Below are 12,194 nucleotides of genomic sequence, written 5' to 3' on the forward strand. Positions count from 1 at the left end.
TAACTGCCAACTTGTAATCTGATTTCCACTGAAAATAATTCGTTTATTTTTCTTGTATTTGAATAAAGAAACCATTAACTCTTTTTTTTTGGGGGGTATGTCTTTTTAAATGCTTTAACATTTGAATAAATAAAGTGCTTTTTGTAGAAAATGTGCTTGTTTTTAAAACAGAAGTGAAGCCATTACTTGAACTCTAAAATGACAGTGTCTAGATTGTTGGAGGGGGGTATCAAAACTTGAAATTTGTTTCCTTAACAGGATATCTCCAAACAGGTTTGCACTGTAGGAGATCTGATTGGGAGAAGCAGGACCTTGTGTGAGTATCGAGGGCCCACAGCAGAGAGAGCAGAAGGCACTCCTGAGTGTATGGTGTCCAGTGCCAATGTCCCTCTGCAAAAACATGTGCTATATATAGTGTTTTTTTTTTTTTTTTCTTTTTGGTTTAGGTCCAATGACAGTTAATGACTGTTCCTTATAGGCTGTGAAATTATTTATGAGTTTGACAGTAGGATGATGTAAAATACAAGTGGAGATAGGTAGAATACAGTCTGTGACCAAATCCCAATAAATTGTTAGTGCTAGAGCCAGGAGGGACTTCAGAGGTCATCCAATCCAGGGCCTTCCTTTAAGATGAGGAAACTGAGGCCTAGGTTTCAGCTGAGGCTGAAAGTTCTCATTAACTCTTCCCTGCCCAGCCCTCTCCCTTCCTTCGCTCTCTTCTTCCTGCCTATAGGGAAATGTATCTGCCAGGAATTGGAGAGTCTCTCAGAAAAACAAAGAAGTCCGAGAACCTGCGTGGCTCAGTGGTTGAGCATCTGCCTTTGGCTCAGGGTGTGATCCCAGGGTCTTGGAATTGGGTCCCTCATCAAGCTCCCTGGAGGGAGCCTGCTTCCACCTCTGCCTGTGTCTGTCTATCTGTCTGTCTGTCTCTCTGTCTCTCATGAATAAATAAATACAAATCTTAAAAAAAAAAAAGATGTTTAGTAAACTGAATATTTAGAAAAGATCTTCCTGGAGCTTGATTTAGCTTGTCTTTGTTTCTTGTTGATAAAATTTCTGTTACTTTTTTTTTTTTTTAATTTATTTATGATAGTCACACACACAGAGAGAGAGAGAGAGAGAGAGAGAGAGAGGCAGAAACACAGGCAGAGGGAGAAGCAAGCTCCATGCACCGGGAGCCCGACATGGGACTCGATCCCGGGTCCCCAGGATCACGCCCTGGGCCAAAGGCAGGCGCCAAACCGCTGTGCTACCCAGGGATCCCTACTTTTTTTTTTTTTAAGATTTTATTTATTTATTTGAGAGCGAGAGATAGCGAGAGATAGCAGGAGCAGGGAGAGAGGAAGAAGCAGGTTCTGTGTGACCAGGGAGCCTGAGTAGGGAGCTTGACTTGGGGCTCAATCCCAGGACCCCACATTCATGACTGGAGACAGATGCTTAACTGACTGAGTCACCCAGGCTCCCCCTGTTGCTGTTTTATGAGTTTTGATATGCTTCTTTCCAAAAGCCTACTCTTCCATATTATTTTTTAGAAAGGAAAAAACCAGTTAGATATTTGACAGGAAAATGTAGCAATTTATTACCCTTCTGTAGAGTTTCATTGAACCACGTGAAATAGATGATTTCAGCTATTTCTAAAGTACAAAAATGTTAGTTTCATATGATTTAAGATCGTAGCTTGAGCAAAAGGGTTATGAGTACTTTAAAAGGGTAGCTTCTTATTCTTATGACATTGTTGGCATTTACGTGATCATTGACCATTCAGGCCTTCTCGATTTATCCTGCTCAAACATTGTTATGCTGGAGCATCTTTTTACTAAAACATGTGGAATTGAAAGCTCCATGTGCATACATGGAGCAGTCTTCCTTCCACTGGCTATGTTTGGCTTGAAAAAGCCTTCCTTGCCTTGAAGAAAAGATGACCACGCTAAAGTCAGATGCTGGATTTGTTTCTGATTTTTCAGGCCAACGGAAGCAAGTTGGAATGGGCATGATTTTCATTCTCAGTCTTGGTCAACAGCACAGTAGTTTGATATGCAGTTATATTAATATTAAACCCTGAATTGAGGATCTGTGACTCTTGAAAACATTGCCCTGTAATTGAACCCTAATAGTGATTTGGGTGAGGGGTGAGAAGGAAGCAAATGAGTCCACAGAAAGAAATGTCGTAAACTTTACACCTTCCAGTTTTCTGAATTGAATCCACTGAATATTGGCTTTGTCAATACAACTTCTGTAAAAGAAGTATCATTTTAGCATTTTGGAGATTCCAAAAATAAGTATAAAATAAGAAGCATTTGTGCTTAACTATGATAGGGGAAAATTTATTTGAAGGATGTTATGACCTCTGAATCATATTTGAGACCCCTGACCAAATAAAATAAATCTTTTGATTTTAGGCATCATGGAAATTAATACTAAATATATGCATGCTCATTTTTCTTAAGAAATTAGAAAACAGAAATCCACTCTAAATCCAGTCAATTGGAGAAAGCCAAACTACAAAATTCCTGATTTGTAGAGATCTTAGTGCACCACAGCTGAATAAATAACAACTAAAGAGTCATCACAAACAGCAAGTTGGAAATGTGATTTTTCTGTACTACTTTGAACGAGGGGGGGTTAGTTAGAAATTCACTTCTGACATTTTAAACTCCTTTTGACTATTACTTTAAAATTTGAATGCTTTACTCCAGTTCTTAAAGAACTGTAGAACTAAACTGTAGAACTCAAGGGCCTTTTTATTGGGATAAAAGGTTTTCCAAAGGAAAAAAGTATGAGACAGGCTGAATCTGTTTTCTCCTCTCTTAATTTATTTCGGCAAAAATGCCTTTCCCTACTCCTCTGTTCAGGATGAAGACTCACATTCCCCAGGATGGCATGTATGTCTCTCCATGATTTGATGCCTTTCTTTCCATAATCCGCAGTAGGCACCATACATCCCCTTCTTTCACACTCTGCCTTTGCACCTCATGTCCATGCCTCTCTCCTGGCCTCTTCCCACCTTCTGCAGCTACTCATCCTCAAGTTTTTACAGGCCTCTTTGCTTCCTGCCACCCCTGGGCATAGTTAGGAGAACTATCTTCTTGAATTCCCATTTATCTTAGGCTCTTAGAATAAGCAATACCTTGTAGAACTATAATAGTGTTCATGCCTTATTCATTTTTGTATTGTACATCCAGCAAAGAACGGTGCCTGGCAAAAGGAGTTCCTCAATAAATGTATAAAAAATAACTGTGCTGGCCCAAGTTTCTGCATGTGTAAGGGACTTTATCAGTAAAAATAATTGGCATAACATCTTAGAAGGAGATTACAGAACAAAGAATTTAATGATCTGCTAAATTTCCCCAGGAATTCTTAGCATTATTTGATGGTTTACAGAGGGAGCTTTGGAGGGCTGAGAGATGAACACAAATGCAGTGGGGCTGAAGATTTAATTTTCATTTCATCTGTTTCTTGTCTCAGTCCAAGCTTTCTCAGCCTGCGGTTGTTCAGGCCATAAGAACTGGAGTTGACAGAGCATAAGATTATTTGCTCCTTTTCATCAGAAAATATTGTAGAGTGACCAGGTGAGGCAGCCTCAGGAAATGGTAAAGGTAGTTCACGTTGTAGTTCTCTTTGATGCTGTATTCAGCACCTTCCCTGGGCTTATTTTTCCTAATTATTGAAATTATGTGTGGCAACGACCCCTATGTGTGGAAATTAGTGTGCTGCTTTCAGTATTTTCATTATTTAAAATCTTTCAGAGAACTCTGAACATGCTTGGTGAAAATACTATAAATTATAGCATGAGAAGTGGTTTTTCGTAGGTATCCTGTGGAAGTGAGGGTACAGCATTCAGGGCAAGAATAAATATTTAGAATATTTTTAGAAGTTTATGTATGATATGTAGATCTCACATAAACATACTCAGTAGTTAGCAAAATTAACATTAAATTGGTAGAGAAAAACATTTTAAATATTGTCTACTATGAAAATTGCTTAAAATGGTCAAGACTGTACCAGGGGCTTTCTATTATATCAGTTGAAACTATAGCAAGCCTGTAATATAGATAGTATCCCTATTTTACAATTAAAGAAAAAGAGACTTAGAAGTAACCTGCCTCAAGTCATTCAGCCCAAAAGTTGCAGAGCTGCAATTTTTTACTCCGGATTGACTTGCAGCCAATGGTTAGAACACTGTTCCATGCTGCTTTATGTTTTTTTTGTTTTTTGTTTTTGCTTTATGTTTTATATTGATTTCAGAGATATTTTTTTCAAGCCTGTCACTGAAGATATTGATATTTAAAGATTAAATCTAAAAACGGCACCAGAGACTTCATGCATCCCTGCCTGAGGTGTGTGTTGGTGAAAGGTAACACAAATTATTCTTAAAACTTAAGTCATTTTATGCATTGTTCTAGAACAGAATATTGAAGTTAGTTATTTTAGCTAAATATTCCTTAATTATGATCATTGAATCTTGTCTGCAGGTAGCACAACAGTTGTGAATATACCAAGACTTTTATGACCTTTTTAGAACAGTATAGTATTTGCTTGGGAGAGTGGGGAAAAGAAATCACCTTGACAGGGATGTGACCTTGGGGCTATTCAGTGATAACAGTGCGCATCTTATTCAGTGATAACAGTTCGCATCTTAAAAGAATATTGGAATAAGCCAGTGAGAGTGTGGGTATGAAATGCCAAGTTGTTTCAGTGCCTCTTTTCTGTCCAGCTTTACATGATCTTTAAAAAATAGGACTTTTAAAATATAGGGATGTAAATTACTTTTCTGAAGTCATAATTCTTAAGATGGTCAGTGGCTCTGCAAGATACAACAAACTTTAGGTGGTTATGATATCTCACTACCATGATGATGGTGTGGTTGGACATCTTTTAATGTAGTCATTAGCCGTTTGTACTTACTTTACTATCAATAACCTATTTACATCCTTGCTCTTCCTTCATTTCCAACCCCTAGCTGGGCTATTTCTGTCTATCTTGTTGACATTCATCCTTTTATATGTGCAATAATCTTCTCCCAGTCTGCCATGTGTCTTTACTTTTGTTTTTGGTGTTTTGTACAGAAGCTTTAAGTGTGCCATCTTCTTTTTGGTTTGTATTTTGGGTCTTAAGATTTTTTTTTTTTTAAATTTATGATAGTCACACAGAGAGAGAGAGAGAGGCAGAGACACAGGCAGAGGGAGAAGCAGGCTCCATGCACCGGGAGCCTGACGTGGGGATTCGATCCCGGGTCTCCAGGATCGCGCCCTGGGCCAAAGGCAAGCACTAAACCGCTGCGCCACCCAGGGATCCCATGTATTTTGGGTCTTGTTTTAGAAATCTAGTTCACTCTTCACTGAAGTTCATTTAATTATGGTTAACAACTGTTTTTGTCTTTTGCTCAGTGGTTAGAGGGGACAAGAATGTAGCAACTGTTAAGAAACAGAGTCCATTCATCCAGTGTGAGATGTCCTGAAATAATAAATTAGAAACAACTCAAAGAGGAGACAGAAAGAGAAGAGGCTGGAACCCAGGACACGAAAAATAACAGAGCTCAAGAATCCAGCCTTTTTTGGAGACGCAGACATTCAGTGCTCTGTGACTTGAAGAAACTTTTATGAGATAATTAACACCTAACTTGTAATTAGCAGTTGAGTACACAGTGAACTAGAGCTAGATGGAGGAACAAGCAGAGGAGCTTGGGTTAGCGATGGGGTCTTTAAGTTAAATGGTTGTTTTTGGCGGGGGTGGGGGGGTGTGGAGAAATCCCCTTTTAACACTCCTTTCAAGTGGGTTATTTGCAGGTTTATAGATTAAAGTTCTCTTAGTAATACTATAATAATACTAATAATACTAATATTGGACACTGTGTTCAGGCACTGTGCCTAAGCACTTTATGTGCATTATCTCATTTAGTCAAACTTATATGTATGCTACTTTACAGAAGAAAAACAGGCTCTAGAAGGTTAAATAACTTGCCCAATGTCACACAGCTAGTAAGTAAAATGGTATCAAGATTTGAATTCAAATCTTTCTGAACCCCAAGCCTTCCAAATGTGATTGTTATGCATTTTTTAAAACTAAAAAAGGTTTTGGGAAGATACTATATGATGAGTCCTTGAAGTTGATGATTGTGCCTGTTCTACTTGAAAATCAAATTCTCTCAAGATCTGTTGTCCTGCCCTTGCATTAGTTGCTCTTACTTGGAGAAGTTTTTGTAGGACTTCACTACTTGAAGTCTTTATTTTTCATTTTATTATTTTTTAAGTAGGCTCCACACCCAGCATGGAGCCCAGGGCAGGGCTTGAACTCATGACCCTGAGATCAAGGCCTGAGCTGAGATCAAGAGTCGCGTGCCTACTTGGGTGGCTTAGCCAGTTAAGTGTCCACTCAGGTCATGATCCCAGGGTCCTGGGATTGAGCCCCAAGTGGGATCCCCTGCTCAGTGAGGAGCCTGCCTCTCCCTCCCCTGCTGCCTCTCCCTCCCCTGCTGCCTCTCCCTCCCCTGCTGCCTCTCCCCTTATTTGTGGTCTCTCTCTTTCCCTCTCTCTGTTGAATGAATGAATGAATGAATGAAAAAAAAGATTAATAAAAGAAAAAGATTTTATTTATTTATTCATGAGAGACACACACACAGAGAGAGAGAGAGACAGAGACACAGGCAGAGGGAGAAACAGGCTCCATGCAGGGAGCCCGATGCGGGACTTGATCCCGGGACCCCAGGATCAGGCCCTGGGCCAAAGGCAGGTGCCAAACCGCTGAGCCACCCAGGGATCCCTATTTGAAACCTTTAAAAACAAATCAAAGTCCCACTTTTCTACCCTGGCTTTGCTACCTTCTGCCCAAGTGAGGAATGGGCCAGTCTCCTTCTAAGCTGTGGCCTGGCTTTCTGTACCCTTCACTCAGGTCACAGGCAAGCCTCCATATTGCTGTGGTGCAAGGGGATTGGATGGACTTTGTTGCTGTGGCTTTATGAGATGCATACATGTGTGTGAGGCAGCCACACAGAGCATGCATGAGGGAAGCAGCCCCCTTACTGGTGCTCAGAGCATGACTATCTTCCCAGGACTTCTCTGTCAACAGTTAACTCCCCAACTTGGCATGTATTTTGTCGTACTATCCTAAACCTGACCTTCCCACTTCAGTGGAAATGTGACATGTATCAAGCAAACAGGGCAGAAACCAAAATTTGTTTATATGGAAGAAATGCTGAGGTAAATCACTGAAATAATTAAATAGTGATAAAGCATGTTTAAAAACTCTGGCTTCATTACTTACTTTGGCTCTGAGACTTTGGGCAAGTTTCTTTATATCTCTGTGACTTAATTTCCACATCTGTGAAATGCAGATAATAGGATCTTTCTTACAGGCTTTGAGGATGCATAATACTTTAATGCAAGTAAAGTAGTGTCCAAGATATAAACAACTGTATGAATGTTAGCAAGTTTTATCGGTTTAAAGCAATAAGCCGCTACTTCTGGAGTGGGGTCCTTGCACTGTTCCAGTACACTTCATGGACATCTTTGCATTCTTATCTCTGCTAGTTTGGGTGAATTGAAAGCACTTTTACCTCCTCTTGTAGATAAAGGCATTTCTTGAGGTTTCTAGAGAAGTAGGGTTTATTTGAGCCCCAGGAATACTACTTCTGGCTTTGGGTCTCTGTTTTCACCATGGCCATGTTCTTTTGATCACTCAGATGTAGTCTGCCCATTTAAGCCTTAAGAATTGGGTTCTCTCTCCTTTAATATTGGTGGTGGTTACACCTTCTACCCAGTAGGTAAAGTCTGTATTAAAACATCCTGGATGTCACATGTTGACGCTCCCTACTTCCTCTTCCTTTTTAAAATTAGCCCTTAGCTGTGGTGCTTGTCAACTGTTTACAGCTCAGTAACCCATGTTGATCCCTGACATTCTGCCACACACTGTCCTAGATGCTGTGGAGACAAAATGAGCACCGCTTCAGGTTTTTGTTGCTCGGGCTTTCACAGAGTGTTTGAGCAGGAAGGATTTTAAAAGAAAATAATCTCATCCAGCTCTTTCATTTTACAGAGAAGGAAGCCAAGACCCGGGAGAGTAAGTGACCTGCTTTAGCCCATAGACTCAGAACTGGAGCCAAATTCCCTGACTTTTGCTTATACTACAAATCCAAGGACAGTAGAACTGAGGCATTCTAGATAGGTAGTTTGTCAGCAGATTCTTTGGTGGTTTCTAGTTCCCCAGTGGAGAAAACCTAAATCCCCTTCCAGTCTCTTATGTCATGTTTAGGATGCTGGTCACCCACTGATTTATGATGCAAAATATCTCAACAGTTTCAGAGCTGGGTTGCAGATGCTATGAATTGAGTTTAACTTAGGTCCTTAGTGCACTTAGACATTTATAGTCAGCCACCATTTGTAAAAAATGTGAGCCCTTGTAAAAGTCTTATGTAACATAGGTTGGGTTACCATTGGCTCTGCCTGTGTATGCCCCTCTCTCTAGCCTGCAGAATTAAGAGTAACCGGTGACTTAGAGACAGCACAGAACACCATTTGGAAGCTCTCTCTGCCATACCAAAGTACTTACTGGGACAATGTCAGTTTGGGACATTTTGGGTAGTTGGTATACTTTACAAAAGAAAGTATGTCCCATAGCCATTCCCAAGGGGTTTTTGTTACATCAATCTATTTTTTTTTTTTTTTAGTTTTAACAATGTTTACTTATTAAAAATAACAATAATCACATTCTATGGTTTTATGAAATGTAATCATGTTTTTCAAAGAAAAAAATTAATGAGATGCATTGTTTTACATTTTTGCAGCTCTTTTTAATGTCTGACTTAATTAAAAAAATAAAAAATAAATAAAAAGTTAAAAAAATAAATAATGTCTGACTTAATAAAAGACAGCTGAGTCTTCAGATCTGCTTTTCATTTAATCTAATGGTCTATATTGTTTTGGTTGAAGTACACAAAGATCTAGCCTCACACATAGATAGTTAGAAAAGGAAGAACTTACATACACCTAATAGGTTCCTGGAGAGGCCTCAGCAAACCTCTGACCATACTTTGATAACTACTCCTTTAAAGGAACTCTCCTAGGGCACCTGTGTGGCTCAGTGGTTAACAGTCTGCCTTTGGCTCAGCTTATGATCCCGGGGTCCTGGGATCTAGTCCTGCATCAGGCTCCCTACAGGGAGTACAGGGAGCCTGCTTTTCCCTCTGCCTTTCTCTCTGTCTCTCATGAATAAATAAATAAATAATCTTAAAAAAAAGAATAAGGTAACTCTCCTATCTCTGTCTCCCCATTCATTCCCCTGTAGTGAAGAGCATTGGGTGGCATGTAGGAGGAAGTGGGCACTTCTATTATTTTGAAGTTAGGACTCTTAGTGACTGTGCTGAGGGGGTGTATAAGTTAATACTGTAAAGAAAAACAAGAAAATGACAATGCAAATAAGGATAGTGTTTTCGTCTGGTGGTGGACATGAGAGACAGGGGTGCCATCATGTAAAGTACCATAGAGCATCAAAACTTTCAATAATCTTCAGTTACTTGGGCTAGGTACTGGGTGTACCAGTGTTTGTTATATTTTCTTTACATGGTAAGGGTATGTTACAGACCTATTTAAAGAAAGCTCTGGTTTCTAGTACCGAGGAAGCCAATGAATCTGTTCTTTTTCTCATTTAATCCTTTCTTTCTTCTTTTTCTTTTTCTTTTTTTTTCTTTCTTTCTTTTTTTTTTTTTTTTCTTTTCTTTTTGCATGGATCTTCTGAATCTTTCTAGGTCTAAAAAATACCTGTTTGGATACATGAATTATAACTATATCCATCAGTCTTTTTTCACTTCCTGTACAAGGTATTAACACAAGGCCTAAGGCTTATCATTCTCTCATTGTGTGAATAAACAAAATTAGAGATTCTCAAACTGAAATAGGGGGCTAGAATCCTGAGCTCTCTTGATGTGGGAATGGTATGACAAAAGCCTCCCACTGCTTTGAGCCTTTGGTGTCTCATTAATACAGGTCCACAAAGGCTGGTTAGTTGTTTTGCTTTCTGCTAGAAAATAGGCTGGTTTTGTGGTTTCAAAACTATACTAAGGTTGTACTTCTTGGAGAGGGCAACCCACTATTTGACTTGCATTAGGATCCATCCCTCTGTTGTATCTTCACATTTGGCTTCAATATTTTATACTTGTTTTGGTGATTGAATACTTGTAGTAAGGTTTTATTTGAAGCCTGATAGTTACTCTAATGTAGGCTCTGGCAACTTTTCTTCTCTTACCACATTGTGAGTTACAGAGTCCCATAATTTAAGAAGTAGACATTATTCATATACTCTTCCTCAACCACTCCTTTCCTCTTATCTATCTGTGTTATAGATGATGAAACTGAAGCCCAGGGGAATGGTAGTATATGTCATTTAAAGTAGATCCTACCTGGAATAGAGCTGGAAGCCTTCGAGGATTTTTAGCTTTGGAATGTAATGGCTAAAGGAGTTTTATATGTGTGTGTGCTTATTTGCTTTAAGATGGATTAGTGGAGCTGCACAGTATAATATGGAATTAGGTGGAGAGGAGAGTATTCTGAAGGCAGCATATTGGATGAGAGAGAAATTTAGGCCATAGGAAAAATTCAGGAGAAAGCCAACTACTAGTTTTTATTGGAGGAGAAGAAAATGGTATTCAATAATATGTAACTTCAGATTTATAGAAGTTTGATTTTTAGATGGCTTTGCCTTTTTTGCCCACGCAAAAATATTATTGCCTAAATAGGTGAAATCTGAATATGGTTTCCATGGGCCTGAGTAAACTGTTTGTAATTGCCTCATAGATTGTTAAGGAAACAAAATGCGTATTTGTGTCAGTGCCACAGTGGCTAGTAATTTGAACATTTGCACAAATTGTAAGCTGCAGAAGTGATTGCAAGTAAAATGCCTTGCACTCTAGATGGGAGTCTGAATACATATTACAATAAATGAAACAACTTAAGTGAAATTGCCAAGTAATGCCTTGCTCAGGGTGAGCTTTAGGATTAGGAATGTTAGTCACCCTGAGGGTGACAATATTACTAGTTTGAAAAGGTCTAGTTTGTAATATAAACTCAGAAGAAGTGGATAATGGTGCTCCATCTGTATATCAACAGATACTTATTTTCTCTTTAGTCTTAGAGTTGTGGGTGATAAACCTCTTTTTTTTTTTTTTTTTTTTTTTTTTTTTTTTATGATAGTCACAGATTGAGAGAGAGAGGCAGAGACACAGGCAGAGGGAGAAGCAGGCTCCATGCACCGGGAGCCCGATGTGGGATTCGATCCCGGGTCTCCAGGATCACGCCCTGGGCCAAAGGCAGGCGCCAAACCGCTGCACCACCCAGGGATCCCGGTGATAAATCTCTTTAAACCTTCTCCTCTAGACAGGATGAGGTCATGAATCTGGAGATGTCTTCTCATCTCAAGGTGCATTTGTTAATTTGTTTAGCAGAATTAAGTTGCTAAAATGGCTTGCCAGTTCCTTGCACACAGTAGGCAGGGGTACAGAAAATATTTCTTCTTCTCTAGCCCTTACTACTGGAAATTTTAGGGGAAACACAACTGTATTTGTCTTTGCTCCTCAGTGGTATGTGAATCACTAAGGCAGAAGGGAGGATACTTGATGCTTTAGTCATGTGGTTTTAATTAGGGCAGCCACTGCCTTTCTTACCCTTCTGTCTGATGCATGCATGTTCTTTGTATCTTCTGTAAGAGCTTTGGTTGAGTTTTCTTTGTGACTAGTTTTCCTAGCCCTGCCAGAGAGAAATAAGAAAAGAGGCTTGATATGTTTGCTTTTTAGATGAGCCAGTGAGTATTGTCGGCTGCTCAGCTTTAGTCTATAATCTTTAGGTTAGACATGTTCCTTCTGTGTGAGAAGTAAAGAAGTCAATTTGGGCAGTTGGTGGTAGAAGTGCACCTCTTAGACTCTCCTTTCTCTTGCTTGTTTCCACACTCCCCTTAGCCTCTACTTTCCTTGCATCCTCCCACATGGCAGCCTAGGGTTGGTGTGTGTGGCAGAGCTTCTAGTATTTCTGGCCTTGCGAGATGGTGACTTCGGTCGTGCAATGCACTTGTGGAAGCTGTGGATGTACCCCGATGGCCAAGACACACCTATCACTCTGGTGTATACCAGATTGACCAGGCCTTGTTAATGTTGTAGCATACGCTTTGGAGGCAGCCACTTTACCCATGAACCACTGATGTGTGCTGCATGA

The 12,194-nt window shown here is 39.7% G+C and overlaps 1 protein-coding gene and 1 long non-coding RNA gene across 15 annotated transcripts in view; one reads left to right on the forward strand and one right to left on the reverse strand.

Annotated features, from left to right (window-relative positions):
* The window catches only part of SEPTIN11 (septin 11), a 106,049-nt gene that overhangs the window by 16,538 nt on the left and 77,317 nt on the right, over window positions 1-12,194 (forward strand). The window lies entirely within an intron of this gene.
* LOC140623936 (uncharacterized) overlaps window positions 1-12,194 on the reverse strand; it is a 51,090-nt gene that overhangs the window by 8,929 nt on the left and 29,967 nt on the right. For 2 of the 3 annotated variants that reach the window (XR_012023456.1, XR_012023457.1), the window contains exon 8: window positions 11,651-11,732. This is a non-coding gene — a long non-coding RNA (uncharacterized lncRNA). Of the gene's footprint in view, window positions 1-7,517; window positions 7,917-11,650; window positions 11,733-12,194 lie in introns of those variants that run through there. The other variant, XR_012023458.1, reaches the window with a different exon arrangement.

This window comes from Canis lupus, chromosome 33, assembly GCF_048164855.1.
Source record: "Canis lupus baileyi chromosome 33, mCanLup2.hap1, whole genome shotgun sequence".
Lineage (NCBI taxonomy): Eukaryota > Metazoa > Chordata > Mammalia > Carnivora > Canidae > Canis > Canis lupus.